The following is a 15726-nucleotide window of genomic DNA, read 5'->3' as shown; positions in this document are numbered from 1 at the left end:
GACAGCTGCATTCACGTTAAATAGGGCACCATCTAAAGCCGTTGAGACGACACCATATGAACTGTGGTTTGGCAAGAAACAAAAAATGTCGTTTCTTAAAGTTTGGGGTTGCGATGCTTGTGTGAAAAAGTTTCATTCTGATAAGCTCAAACCCAAATCAGAGAAATGTGTCTTCATAGGATACCCAAAGGAGTCAGTTGGGTACACCTTCTATCACAGATTTGAAGGCAAGATATTCGTTGCTAAGAATGGATCTTTTCTAGAGAAGGAGTTTCTCTCGAAAGAAGGGAGTGGGAGGAAAGTAGAACTTGATGAGGTAACTGTACCTGCTCCCTCATTGGAAAGTAGTTCATCATAGAATTTTGTTCCTGTGACTCCTACACCAATTAGTGAGGAAGCTAATGATGATGATCATGTAACTTCAGATCGAGTTACTACCGAACCTCGTAGGTCAACCAGAGTGAGATCCGCACCAGAGTGGTATGGTAGCCCTATTCTGGAGGTCATGTTACTTGACCATGACGAACCTATGAACTATGAGGAAGCGATGATGAGCCCAGATTCCGCGAAATGGCTTGAGGTCATGAAATCTGAGATGGGATCCATGTATGAGAACAAAGTGTGGACTTTGGTTGACTTGACTGATGATCGGCAAGCCATATAAAATAAATGGATCTTCAAGAGGAAGACGGACGCTAATAGTAGTGTTACTATCTACAAAGCTAGACTTGTCGAAAAAGGTTGTGACAAAGTTCAAGGTGTTGACTACGATGAGATTTTCTCACTCGTAGCGATGCTTAAGTCTGTCCGAATCATGTTAGCAAATTGCCACATTTTATGAAATCTGGCAAATGGATGTCAAAACTAGATTCCTTAATGGATTTCTTAAAGAAGAGTTGTATATGATGCAACCAGAAGGTTTTGTCGATCCTAAAGGTGCTAACAAAATGTGCAAGCTCCAGCGATCCATCTATGGACTGGTGCAAGCATCTCGGAGTTGGAATATAGGCTTTGATGAGTTGATCAAAGCATATAGTTTTATACAGACTTGCGGTGAATCCTATATTTACAACAAAGTGAGTGGGAGCACTACAACATTTCTGATAAATATATGTGAATGACATATTGTTGATCGGAAATAATGTAGAATTTTATGGAAAGCATAAAGGAGTATTTGAAAGGAGTTTTTCAAAGAAAGACCTCAATCAAGCTGCTTACATATTGAGCATCAAGATCTATAGAGATAGATCAAGACGCTTGATAAGTTTTTTCAATGAGTACATACCTTGACAAGATTTTGAAGTAGTTCAAAATGGAACAGTCAAAGAAAGAGTTCTTGCCTGTGTTACAAGGTGTAAATTGAGTAAGACTCAAAGCCCGACCACGGCAGAAGATAGAAAGAGAATGAAAGTCATTCCCTATGCCTCAGTCATAAGTTCTATAAAGTATGCCATACTGTGTACCAGATCTACTATATACCCTACACTGAGTTTGGCAAGGGAGTACAATAGTGATCTAGGAGTAGATCACTGAACAACGGTCAAAATTATCCTTAGTGGAATAAGGATATGTTTCTCGATTATGGAGGTGACAAAAGGTTCGTCGTAAAGGGTTACTTCGATGCAATTTTTTCACTGATCCAGATGACTCTAAGTCTCAATCTGGATACATATTGAAAGTGGGAGCAATTAGCTAAAGTAGCTCCGTGCAGAGCATTGTAGACATAGAAATTTGCAAAATACATCGGGATCTGAAATTAGTAGACCCGTTGACTAAACTTATCTCACAAGCAAAACATGATCACACCTTAGTACTCTATTGGGTGTTAATCACATGGCGATGTGAACTAGATTACTGACTCTAGTAAACCATTTGAGTGTTGGCCACATGGCGATGTGAACTATGGATATTAATCACATGGTGATATGAACATTGGTCTTAAATCGCATGGTGATGTGAACTAGATTATTGACTCTAGTGCAAGTGGGAGACTGAAGGAAATATGCCCTGGAGGCAATAATAAAGTTGTTATTTATATTTCCTTATATCATGATGAATGTTTATTATTCATGCTAGAATTGTATTAACCGGAAACTTAGTACAAGTGTGAATACATAGACAAACAGAGTGTCACTGGTATGCCTCTACTTGACTAGCTCGTTGAATCAAAGATGGTTAAGTTTCCTAGCCATAGACATGAGTTGTCATTTGATTAACGGGATCACATCATTAGAGAATGATGTGATTGACTTGACCCATTCCGTTAGCTTAGCACTTCATCATTTAGTATGTTGCTATTACTTTCTTCACGACTTATACATGTTCCTATGACTATGAGATTATGCAACTCCCGAATACCAGAGGAACACCTTGTGTGCTATCAAACATCACAACGTAAATGGGTGATTATAAAGATGCTCTACAGGTGTCTCCGAAGGTGTTTGTTGGGTTGGCACAGATCAAGATTAGGATTTGTCACTCCGAGTATTAGAGAGGTATCTCTGGGCCCTCTCGGTAATGCACATCACTATAAGCCTTGCAAGCAATGTAACTAATGAGTTAGTTGTAGGATGATGATTACGGAACGAGTAAAGAGACTTGCTGGTAACAAGATTGAACTAGGTATTGAGATACCAACGATCGAATCTCGGGCAAGTAACATACCGATGACAAAGGGAACAACGTATGTTGTTATGCGGTTTGACCGATAAAGGTCTTCATAGAATATGTAGGAGCCAATGTGAGCATCCAGGTTCCGCTGTTGGTTATTGACCAGAGATGAGTCTCGGTCATGTCTACATAGTTCTCGAACCCGTAGGGTCCGCACGCTTAACGTTCGGTGACGATCGGTAATATGAGTTTATCTGTTTTGATGAACCGAAGGTAATTCGGAGTCCCGGATATGATCACGCACATCACGAGGAGTCTCGAAATGGTCAAGACATAAAGATTGATATATTGGAGGCCTATATTTGGACATCGGAATAGTTCTGGGTAAAATCGGGATTTTACCGGAGTGTCGGGGGGGTTACCAGAACCCCCCGGGAGCTAATGGGCCTTGATGGGCCCTAGTGGAGAGAGAGAGGGGCCAGCCAGGGCAGGCCGCACGCCCCTCCCCTTGAGTCCGAATAGGATAAGGAAGGGGGGGGGCGGCGCCCCCCTTGCCTTTCCCCTCTCCCACTCCTTCCTTCCCCCTCCTAGTGGGACTAGGAAAGGGGGGTCCTACTCCCACTAGGAGGAGGACTTCTCTTGGCGCGCCCTCGTAGGGCCGGCCGGCCTCCCCCCTTTCTCCTTTATATATGGGGGCAGGGGGCACCCCAGGACACACAAGTTGATCAGTTGATCTTTCAGCCGTGTGCGGTGCCCCCTCCACCATAATCCACCTCGGTCATATCGTAGCAGTGCTTAGGCGAAGCCCTGCATCAGTAGCATCATCATCACCGTCATCACGCCGTCGTGCTGATGGAACTCTCCCTTGAAGCTCTGCTGGATCATGAGTTCGTGGGACGCCACCGAGCTGAACGTGTGCTGAACTCGGAGGTGCCATGTGTTCGGTACTTGGATCGGTCGGATCGTGAAGACGTATGACTACATCAACCGCGTTGTCGTAACGCTTCCGCTTACGGTCTACGAGGGTACGTGGACGACACTCTCCTCTCTCGTTGCAATGCATCACCATGATCTTGCGTGTGCGTAGGATTTTTTTTGAAATTACTACGTTCCCCAACATGGGCTCCATGGTGACCTCCGTCCTGCCGTCCTGCTGGTCTTGGTCTCATTGCACCGATATGGAAACCTTTGTCTGATGCCTCGAGACTCCTCGCCCGCGCTTGCCCCTTTAGCACCAAAGAGGAAACAAGGACACTGCGCATGCTGGCGCCCGCCTGGCACCAGTCGTCATGGCTTGCGTCACAGGAACCTCGCGAGGTGTCCCTTGCCTTGATCTCTACTCCCCTCACGAGCCAGCCTGGTGAGGCCGCTCCCGAGGAAGTCTTGAGTCGTCCGCCTCGCGTGGCTTGGCCCCTCGCAAGGGTCTTGAGCGTTTGCTGGTGAAGATTGGTCGTACGGGGCCGCTGGTGGAGCCACGTCATGGGCCGCAGGCAGGCAAGTCTGGGGACCCACGTTCCCAGGACGCCGACAGTAGCCCCCGGGCCCAAGGCGTGCTCGGACTTGGCTTCGAGGCGAAGCCAAAGGGCAAGTGCGGAGTGCCGTGGGCCCCAACAGCCTGCGGCCTTGGTCAACACGCGGCGATTGATTGGACGTGGGCGTCTCCGCTTCCCTGCGCTGCCTTGGCAATTGCCCAACTCGACGAGTCCCTGCTGCATGCAGAGAAATATCATCATTACCTGTGATCTTGGGGATCGCCGGTTGGCATTCTCCTGCTATAAATGAGGAGAGGGGTGGAGCCCCCGTTGCTCATCTCTTCCTGCTTGCTTCTCCTTCCTTGCCCCATTGCTAGCAGCGACCCCCATGGCGCCCACGAAGAGGTTCTCGGCCGCGGAGAAGGGGAAGGCCCGCCAAGAGGGGCCTGGCTCTCCGCCGCCCAAGCTTGGGCGCGGTCGTCCCCGCAAGCATGCCGCGACCCCCGCCGTGGCTCCTCGCAGCCGCGAAGGCGCTTCTTCTCGTGGTGGGGTTCGCCCAGATCGTGACAGCCCCGTCGATGAAAGGAGGCGCGCTATGGTCACACGGCCTCCCCGGCCGTGCTTCCACTCGGCGGAGGTGCCGCCAGAGTTCGTCGTTTGGTCGGAGAACCCAGCCGGCACCTGGCTTCAGCTCCCGTGCTTATTCGCCGGCTAGTTGCCGGCAACAGGTCCAGGCGGGCTCTGGCTGCAGGCGGACGGCTGCTGCAGGAAAGCTTCGGTGCTGGCCGCCGCTCGCCTAGCTACGTCGACTCCCCTTCCGGTGACAGCTCCAGCAGCGGCGGCTATGATCAGCCGCCACGCCTCCGCGCCCGCTTTGAGGGCGGCAGCGGGTCGTCTCGTCGCCGCGCCCCAGTAAAGCGCGAGGAGGGTTTCGGCTGAGCTCAGGAGAGCACTATGGGTCCATCCTCGCGAGCTGCTGCAGGGGCATGCGCTGCTTTTGTTTCGTTCTTCCCTTCCTTCCTGCATTGAGAGAGAGACAAGTATGGGGCCCCGCGGGGGCGTGCAAGAAACTAGGATTTCCAAGTTGTTAAGCTGTGTTTATTGTTCATGTGTCGCGTCACAATATCAATGTTTTATATAGGCGCGTAGAGATAACTTAGCTCGACACGCTCGAGGTAGTCTTTGCTTCATGAAGCACGCATTTCCTAGTACCTGGCGAGGCCTCCTTGGCGTGGGAGGTGTCTGGGAACTGCAAAAATTTGTTAGGAAACTTTTGTTCTTCCAAGCCCTGGTCACAGGCGCCGCCAGCCACGATTCAGCGCTACACATCGTGGTACCCGAGGGCAGGGATTGAGAGAAGCCCGCCAGCTTATGAGCTCGAACGAGGGTGCCTCGCGAAAAACAGGGAAAAATCCTCACGAGGGCACCTGTCCAGCCCCCTCGCGAGGCATGCGAGAGAGTACAGGTCGAAACAAGGAACCGAAGGCAGAAACAGAGGCAAAAGGCGATGGAACCAAACCCGCAAGGAGCACCAGAAAGCAAATTTCATTAAAGAGAGGCAAACCAACTACGGAAAGCAAATGAAAATCCGCGTCCGGCACTTAGTCTAGTCTTCTTGTCTTCTCACCACCGCGGAGCTAAGTGCTGCCACTAGGACGTGGGAGGGAGCCCTAGAGGCCCGAGGGCAGCACTCCTGAGACTCCGGGGCGTGTATAGCCCCACTCATTATTACGTGAGAGTGTCACGAGCGGAGACCTTCACAGGCACGGGGCCTTCTTCACAGGCGTTGGGCCTTTCTTCATGGGTAGAACTTCCGGAGGTGCTGGATGTTCCAGGCGTTCTGGATGGGCACCCCGTCCTGTGTCTCCAGGCGCACGGCGCCAGGCCTGGAGACATGGGCGACCCTAAATGGGCCCTCCCACATGGGTGAGAGCTTATGCAGCCCTTCCCTAGAGAGCACCCGCCTTAGGACGAGGTCACCCACCTCGAGCGTCCTGGAGCGGACGCTACCACAGTGCAGCTATTATCAATGATGATGTGGTTGGGGACCCCAAACCGGCTCACGAGACCATTGATGAACTTGACTGCGGAGCCGGCTGGGATGGTGCGGACGGCTTCTACCTCCGCCCACTTGGTGAACTTGTCGATGGCGACATAGAGGTAGCGGTAGCCCCCAAGCGCTCGAGGGAACGGGCCCAAGATATCCAGCCCCCAGACCGTGAATGGCCACGAGAGTGGAATGGTCTGGAAGCCCTGAGCCGGCTGATGGATCTTCTTGGTGTGGAACTGACATGCCTCACAGGACTTCACCAGCTCAGTCGCGTCGTTGAGTGCCGTAAGCCAGTAGAATCCGCTGCGAAACTCCTTGCCGACGAGGGTCTGTGACGACGAGTGGTGTCCGCAGTCCCCACAGCGTATGTCGGCTAGTAGCTCTTTCCCCTGCTCCCTGGAGATGCAACGCAGGGAAACGTCAGTTGGCCGCTTCCTGTATAACTCGCCGTCCTGGATGCAGTATGTCGTGGCCTGTTGGGCCACACGCTCTGCGTCCTCCTCCTTCTTGGGCAGCGTCCCTTGCATTAGGTATTCCTTGAACTCCTTGGTGCAGCACCCCTCCTGAGGCTTGAGCGCCAAGAGTAAGCGCGCTCCCGAGGTCGGGCCGCAGGGCGGGGCTCCCGTGGCAGGTGGTTGAGGGAGCTCCTCCCAAGGAAGCGCTGTTCTTGAAAGTGGTGGTGTTGCCGATGGCTTGAAGAGCCGCTCCTTGAAGACGCCAGGCTCTTGGGGTAGCCGCTTGGATGCTCTCCTGCGATGTCGTCGGCTTCCTTGTTGGTGCCATGGGGCACGTGCTGCAATTCCAGGCCCAAGAACTGCTTCTCCATCTTGCGTATCTCCGCGAGGTACGCCTCCATGTGCTCGTCCTTCGGCTCATATACCTTGTTGGAGAAGTTGACGAGGAGCTGCGAGTCACCCTTGATGGTGAGGCGCTTCACCCCCAGGGCCACCGCAGCCTTGAGGCCAGCTATGATGCCTTCGTACTCTGCTATGTTGTTGGAGACCTTCTCGCCCTGCTGGAAGCAGAGCTGCACGGCGTAGTAAAGCTTGTCCTGAGTGGGTGAGATGAGCACCGCTCCAGCCGCCGCGCCCTGGCGCGCAAAGGCACCATCGAAATACATAACCCAGCCATCTGGCGCTTCACTCCCCGGCGAGAGGGACCGATCCTCGCCTTCTTCAAGCCCTGGGGCGTCTGTCTATTCTGCCACGAAATCAGCAAGCGCGGCTCCCTTGATGACGCTGGTTGTGCTGAACTCCAACTGAAATGCCTGCAGCTCGATGTTCCACTCAGCGACTCTCCTGGCGGAGTGGGGGCTCCTGAGCACCCTCTCCAATGGGTAGGCCGAGACGACCTTGATGGGGTGACCATGGAAGTAGTGCCGCAGCTTACGCGAGGCCACCAGGAGCGCGAGTAGGAGCTTCTGAGGCATGGGGTAACATGCCCTCGGATCCCGCAACACCGTGCTGACAAAATACATAGGATTCTTGACGAGGGCGGGTGCATTGACGAGGCTTGTGACTTCCGGAGGTTGGGGCGCCGCCTGAGACGACGAAGCCCCCAAAGCCTAGTTGCTCGTTGGGGCCTTTGAAGGCCCAAGTGTGACGTCTTGCTGAGCCTGGTCCTTTGCTGACGTCGCAGCAGCCCTCACGGTGCCCACTGGGTCTTGCGCCGCCCCGGCTGAGGGGGCGGCTTGGCACGACGCATCCCTGACCCAGCGCTCCTCCCTGACCGCCACCAGAGCTACGCTGGCGGAGTAAGGGGTGGCGGCAAGGTACAACACCAGGGGCTCGAGAGGTCGGGGCGCCACCATCACTGGAGGGCTTGTCAGGTATCTCTTGAGGTCTTGAAACGCTTGGTCAGCCTCCGGGGTCCACTCGAATGGGCCCTTCTTCTTCATCAGCTTGAAGAATGGTAGGGCGCGCTCTCCCAGCTTGGAGATGAAGCGCCCCAACGCAGTCATGCGACCGGCAAGCTTCTGCATCTCCTGAAGGGTTTGTGGTGGGCTCATGTCTTCGATTGCCTTGAACTTCTCTGGGTTGGCCTCGATCCCTCTATGGGACATGAGGAAACCCAGCAGCTTGCCGGAAGGGACACCAAACACACATTTCTCCGGGTTGAGCCACAAGTCCACCCGGCGCAGGCTTTCGAAGGTCTCCTCCAGGTCCTGAATTAAAGTTCTCTCCTCTGAGACTTCACCACAATGTCTTCGACGTAGGCTTTAGCGTTTCTCCCAAGCTGCTGACCCAGGGCGATGTGCATCAGCCGTTGGAAGGTCGCGCCCGCGTTGCGTAGCCCGAACGGCATGCAAGTGTAGCAGTATACCTTGCACGGGGTCAGGAAGGCCGTCTTCTCGACATCTTCTATCGCCATCTTGATCTGGTGGTAGCCTGAAAACGCATCCAGGAAGCACAGTAGGTCGCACTCGCCAGTGGAGTCGACGATCTGGTCGATGCATGGAAGCAGGAACGGATCTTGGGGGCAGGCCTTGTTGAGGTTGGTGAAGTCAACACACATGCGCTCCTTTCCGCCTTTCTTGGGCACAATGACGGGTTTTTCCAACCATTCAGGGTATCGGACCTCGCGAATGACACCTGCTGCCTCCAGCTTGCGGGTTTCTTGGATGATGAAGGACTGCTTCTCCGTGGAATGCCGCCATGCCCTCTGCTTCACTGGGCGTACATTGGGGCACACCTTCAAGTGGTGCTCAATCACTCCTCTTGGGACCCCTACCAGCTAATCGGGCTCCCAGGTGAATACTTCTTTGTTTGCACGCAAGAACTTCACCAATGCCTCCTCTTGATCGGGGTCGAGGTTGGCACCTATGGTGAAGGTGGCCCCCGAGGACCCATCTTCCTCGACCGACACTTGCTTGGTTTCTGCCCGGTCTTGAGTGAACAACTTCTTCTTCTTGGTTGGCACGGCTTCCTTAACTCCGGAGGTGTCCACATCGGCTAGTTGCGCCATCGCGGCGGTCTTGAGGGCAAGCTTGAGTGCCACCAGAGCCTCCTTGGTATCTCCTACTATGGTGAGGACGTCCTTGCTCCCAGCCATCTTCATGAGGTTGTAGGTCAGATGTGTCGCCGCCATGAACTGAGCCAGAGCCGGGTACCCGAGAATGGCGTTGTACGGGAGGCCGATGTGGGCGATGTCGAAGTCGATCAGCTCGGTGCGGTAGTTGTCACGAGTGCCGAAGGTCACAGGCAGGCGGATCTGCCCTAGAGGACTGGCGGAGCCGCCGCCGACTCTAGAGAACGGCTTGCTAGGGCGAAGCTGCTCGAGTGGTACGTGAAGAAGGCTAAAAGCATCCACAGAGAGCACGTTGAGGCCGGCGCCGCCGTCAATAAGGGTCTTGGTGACAGCTATGCTGCAGATGGTGGGCGTGCAGAGCATTTGGAGCACGCCGAGCCGATAGTGGTGACAGGCTGATCCCCCGAGTCGAAGGTTAGGTCGGCCTTGGGCGCCGCCCAACCCGGGGGAGCGCCCTGCCGCGTGGAGGTGGCGCCAATCTGGTGAAAGAATGGCTTGGCGTGGCGGTCTGAGGGCGGCGCTTGCGAGCCGCCGAGGAGGGCCATGACCGCGTCGGGCGCAGGTGCCGCGAAGCGCGCGGCGAAGAGGCCGTGCAACTCCTCCCAAGTTGCCACCGTGGACCCAGGGAGGTTGAGCAGCCAGGAACGCGGCACGCCAGTGAGGGCCATGGGAAGCCAGTTGGCCATGACCTTGTCGTCGCCCCCACCCTGAAGGACGGCCTCCTCGTACGCCAGCAGGAAAGCCACCGGGTCCGCCGCGCCGTCGTAGCGCGGTGGCATCTCCGGCTTGAACTTGGGCGGCCACTAGACCTACCGTAAGGCGGGGGCCAAGGCTCGGAGCCCCCTGGCCCCGCCACTGGCACCAGTCGTCGGAGCCGAAAGCGCGACGCTGTCGGGACCCCGATCCTAAGTCACGCCGATCTAGCATGTAACACATCATATCACTTTGCGGCCTCACGCACGGTATCCCCACGGGTGCCACCTTACTTGGCCCAGGACCGTTTGCGCCTTTTGGCTCACGTATATGATAGTGTCGCTAGCATCCATATGACAGAGAACCCGGGCCGACATGGCTAGTCGTGAACCCAAAGTGGCACTAACTTACAAGGACAGGCATAGATGACCCAGCAACGAACGTGTCGGTCATCAGTGAGTGAATCTGGGCTCTAGCAGCTGGGCTAACAGGACTCCGGAGAATCCGAGCTGTAGCAGGCTAACAGGACTCTGGTAGACACCGTGGGACATTTCCCCGAAGGGACAGACACAAGAACGAAGAAGGACACATGCCGTCCAGCGTAAGTGTTCCGGAGCAGTAGCAAGCTACCATGGCTCAGTGGAAGCACTAGGAGACATTTCCGGTAAGAGAGGCTACCAAGGATAAACAACTAGGTTGTTGGATCCCACACATACCAAGCATTTCAAATCATACACACAATATGCTCGATATGTGCAAATACAACATGGCATCACAGAAAAACTCTACAACTCAGAGTATTTATTCATTAGGCTCCGAAGAGCCAGATATTGCAAACATGGGTCTGAGGACCCAGCATTCAAGTCATACAAGAAACAAGCACAAGCGGAAGCTTAACGTGTCTGAGTACAGACAACTACAAATGAAAAGGCTGAGAAGCCTGACTATCTACAAGACCTTGCTGAGGGCACAAGAGTGTAGCTGAGGTAACAAGCTAAACGTCGAAGTCCACGCGGAACTACTAGTGAGACTGAAGTCTCCCTGCAAAACATAAATTAAGCAAACATGAGTACAAATGTACCCAACAAGACTTACATCAGAACTAGCTACATATGCATCAGTATCAACAAAAGGGGTGGTGGAGTTTGACTGCAGCAAGCCAGCTTTGACTCAGTGGCTATCCTGAACTACAACTGCTAGTAACTCTTTTGAGGTGGCGCACACGAGTCCACATATTCACCATATCAATACACCACTATGGATCCGCTACCGTCTCCCTACGAGAAGGCCGTCCATAGCACTCACGCTTATCTTGCGCATTTTAAAGTATCCACTTTCACTTGTCTATGAACTGTATAGGCAACCCAGAAGTCCTTTACCACGGACGCGGCTATTCGAATAGATCATTTATAACCCTGCAGGGGTGTACTTCTTCACACACGCTCTCGCCACTTACCACCATGTACATGTCGTGTATCTCGGCAACCTTCTAGCGGAAGCTTGGCGAGGGAGTCGGCCACGACCTGACTAACCACACAAGTCTCTAGTCCAGGTCTATCGCCTATTCGGGTTATATCCGCAAGGAGATCCGGCCGGGGTGTCGCTCACGGCCCCAAACGATGTGAGCAGGGTTCCCAAGCCCACCAAACGGGCGTCGCTTCGTACACCGTGCCACTGCACCTAGTCTGTCCCAAGCCCACCTGTACCGGGTGCCACTTGGTAGACTACTAGCACTACCTACAAACACTAGAAACTTGTTGCAACTCCTGGACAGAGATCAGGTTGATTAATAAGTCGAGAGAGCTTGGAGTGCCCGGAGCCCAATGTGTGCTAGTAGCTGTTCATGGATCACAAACACAGAACTCAGTTCCTGAGGACGGGTGCAATGAGACAACCCACCATGTACTCCTACATGGCCTCTCACCGCTATCTTTACCAAATCGTGTTCACACACTTAGCTCTCAACGGTAGGACATGTTCACCACGTTCCAATTCATCCCCGATGAATTAGACCTGACTCAACTCTAATCAGTAGCAGGCATGACAACAAGCATGAATGAGTAGGCACATCCGGGCTCAAACAACTCCTACTCATGCTAGTGGGTTTCATCTATTTATTGTGGCAATGACAGATCATGCCAAGGAAAGGGGTTCAACTACCGCAGCATGTAACAGTTGAATCGTTGTTGTCCTAATGCAGTAAAAGAGAGCAGGAGCGAGAGAGTGCGATTGTATCGGAATGAACAAGGGGGTTTTGCTTGCCTGGCACTTCTGAAGATAGTATAGCTCTTCATCGGTGTCATTGATCTCATCGTCGGAACCACGTCTACTGAGGGGGGACAATTACCGGCAACAGAGAGGAAACACAATCAATGCAATGCAACAATATGATGCATGATCCTGACATGGCAATATGCTATGATTTGAGCTAATGCAACTAACAACTATTTAAATGAAGTTGGTTTGAATGCAAGATTCAAAATCAAACTCCATATGTGAAATTCAAATGCCATTTATTTGATTTTTCCTAGACAGTAGCCAGAAGTTATTCTAACATGCATGAAAATGGTATAGATGGATAGATTGCATTTTTCTGATAATTTTTCATATATATAAATTATTTCAATCTGAGCTACGTTTGAATTTCTGTGAATTTTTGAAGTTTAAACTAACTTCTGGAATTTCCTGGATTATTTTTAATCCAGAAAACGAGTAACTGCGTCAGCAATGTGTAAGCATGATGTTAGCAGGTCAAAGGGGCTGGTCCAAGTCAAACCTGACAGTGGGGCCCAGGTCAACGCTGTGGTGGCAGGGTCAAAGCATTAGCTTAATTTAAGCAGGGAAATAACCCTATGGTTAATTATGGTGTGGGGCCCGGCTGTCTGTGACTCTAGGGTTTGATCAGGAAGAGGTTAACGCCTAATTAACCTTGCCACGTGAGCACGGCCGGGGTTAGACCGCCAGCGACCATCCAGCGCAGCGGAGGCACGCCGGAAACGCGCTACGGGCGTCGGCTGCACGTGCCGAGGGCACCAGGGCATAGCCCTTGCTTACCCTCATCGAGGAGTAGGGGAGTTGGACGCGGGGGTCGCCGGAATCAACACTGGCGACGAGATTTGCGGCGGTCGTGGTTCGGACGTGCTCGAGTTCATCGCTAGGGTGTTCAGGAGGAGGAGATGGTGGTGGCTACGGGTGCGCGGAGAGGTTCTGAGCACGTTGGTGTGCTCGGACATGGGCTGTAGTGACCGTGGCCGCGACTGCGTCATCGCCGGCGGCAAGGAGCTCACGGCTCCTGCGGAACTACGGTCTAGGCGAGGCAAACGAGCGCGGAAATAAGGATGGACGGCGTAGGAGCTCACAGCGGGTCGGAAGAGGTAGACGGCGAGCTCGGGGAGGCAGAGACGGCGACGAAATGGCAATGGCTATCTCGGGCGGCCAACGATGAAGACGATGGCGGTGACGACGATACGGTGTGTCCACGGTTTCTTGGCTCGTCGAGGACGTCGTGGGAGTCTAAGCGGAGCTCGTGGACACGTCGGCGAGGCGAGAGGTGGATGGTGGCTACGACAACGACGAGCGGCAGCGACGATGGAGCTCGGTCGCGGGAGAGTGAGGGCGGCAGAGGAGGGGATGGGGACGAGCAAGCGGTCGAGGGAGGCGAGGGGGAGTGTGTGGCGCCCTTGGGTGCCTCCAGCTGGCGTGCGGCGGCCACACGCTCTCGTCCTCCTGGCGAAGGAGGAAGACGACAAGGAGGAGGCCGGTGGGCTGCGCTGGGCTGGCCACTTGGGCGCTAGGTAAAGCCCAGGTGGTTCACTCTCTCTTCTCTGTTTTCTATTTTCTAATATTTCAATTCTGTTTTGATTTGATTCACAGACCAAATCATTTTAGTAGCTTCTGAAAATTATTATGTGGCTAGATACAACATATTCAGAGCCACTCATAAATTTTCAGAATTTTTGGACTATTAATTCTTTTATAGAAGAATTAAATCCAACTCAAATACTTATTGATTTAAATCCAAATGGCCAAAATAATTCCTCAAAAATGTTCCATATTTTTGGTTTGGGTCAAAACCCTTGCCAAAAATATCAAACATCATTGAAGTGCATTCTGGAAACATTGGATGCATTCTCTAGGGTTATTTGCCCTTCTTTTAATTAAATTTTTGAGGCTTTCAAATTTCCTCAGTTCAACTTTCAGAATTTAGACATGATGCATGGATGTAATGCCACTAATTACAAGCATTATTCTAGGGCTATGAGAACTCACCTCCACTAAACAAGAATCTTGTCCTGAGATTCAAGACGTGAGGTAAGAAGACAGAGGGGACACAAAACTACACAATCTTCATGATCCCGTTTCGAACGTGGCCGATCGAACACAAGGCCGTTTCCTCCGTTCTGTGGTACGCCAGGCCTCGTTTCCATCGGCTGTTCCGTCCAAGCCCTCCCGATGAACACGACGACGCATTCCGTTCCGACCCAGCCGGTTGGCTCCCCATGAACACGACGATGATGCAGTTTCTCCCTTCCGACCCAGCCATGTACTCGAGCCCTGGCCGTATGTATGCGCGAGTAGGCGTTCGAGACCCTGCCCGTATGTACGTACGTGGCCGTATTTTCTTTCTTGCACACTGGCCGCTGTACGTACGTGTACATGCTACATGCGCGCCTCTACTATGACACGTGCGCACCTCTACATCGACCAATATGTACGTACACGTTCGCGACCGGAATGACAACGCTATGTACGCTTCGACTAGGTGGGTCCCGACTGTCAGGCACTTCCTTGCCTACGAAGATGTAGCTGGTGGGTCCCAGCAGTCAGGGGGGCGAATCGTTTTTTTGCCCGGACGCACTTCCTTGCATGCGAAGATGTAGCTGGTGGGTCCCAGCAGTCAGGGGGAAACATTTTTTTCACGAAATACGGTGGCCCGTCCGAGGGGTCCCCGCTGTCTGGTGGAGGAATAATTATTTTGCGCGTAATAAGGAGGCACTTCCTTGCTGCGGCCGTGGACCCGGCTGTCTGCCTCTCCACGTACAGTCCATGTCCCATGGAAGCCATTCCTTGACCATGTTGACCACGCCGCGCCGAGAGCACCAGGGCGGTGGACGACGACGAGGCCTAGGAAGGGGACGACGCGGAGCCGGGGAAGACGTGGCAGTGGATGCCCACGCGTAGAGGAGTATGAGGGTTCACTGGTTCGCTGCGGTGTGAGGCTGCCGTCGCCGCAGAATAATAGGGGGTGTGGGTGAGTAGAGGGATGGCCTGGCCAGCGGTGGGAGTAAAGGGGGCGGTGAGGCCTCCGCCGCATCGCAGTCGGCCACGGGAGGCAGGAGCAAGAGGCACGACCGGCGCTGGTTTGGGCGGCTGGAGCAAGAAGACCAGAGGTTGAAGAAGCACTACGGCCGTTGGATGGACATCGTACGGTCACTGGAGCTAGAATCGTGCAGATTGACTAAGTTGACAAAGCCCTCCGTCCTCGTCAACTTAGTAGGCCCACAAGTCAGCCTGCCACTATACTAGGTCCCAGCTAGCAGGGGGAGTATTCATTTTTTTGTGCGTAATAAGGAGGCACCTCCTTCCGATGTCAGGTGGAGGAATCATTATTTTGTGCGTAATAAGGAGGCATTTCCTTGCGTGCGGCCGTGGACCCAGCTGTCAGCCTCTCCACGTATAGTCCACTTCAGATGCATGTCGGTCGTTGACCACGTTGACCAGGACGCGCCGAGAGCACCAGGGCGGTGGACGACGGCGAGGTCTAGGAAGGGAACGACACGAAGGCAGGGAAGACTCGGCAGTTGTTTCCCACGCGGAGGGGAGTACGACTGTACGAGGGTTCAGTGGTTCGTCTGCCGTCGCCGGAGAATAACA

This window comes from Aegilops tauschii, chromosome 5 (genome assembly GCF_002575655.3).
Source record: "Aegilops tauschii subsp. strangulata cultivar AL8/78 chromosome 5, Aet v6.0, whole genome shotgun sequence".
Classification (NCBI taxonomy): domain Eukaryota; kingdom Viridiplantae; phylum Streptophyta; class Magnoliopsida; order Poales; family Poaceae; genus Aegilops; species Aegilops tauschii.
The sequence above is the reverse complement of the archived record's forward strand: the minus strand, read 5'-3'. Positions refer to the sequence as shown.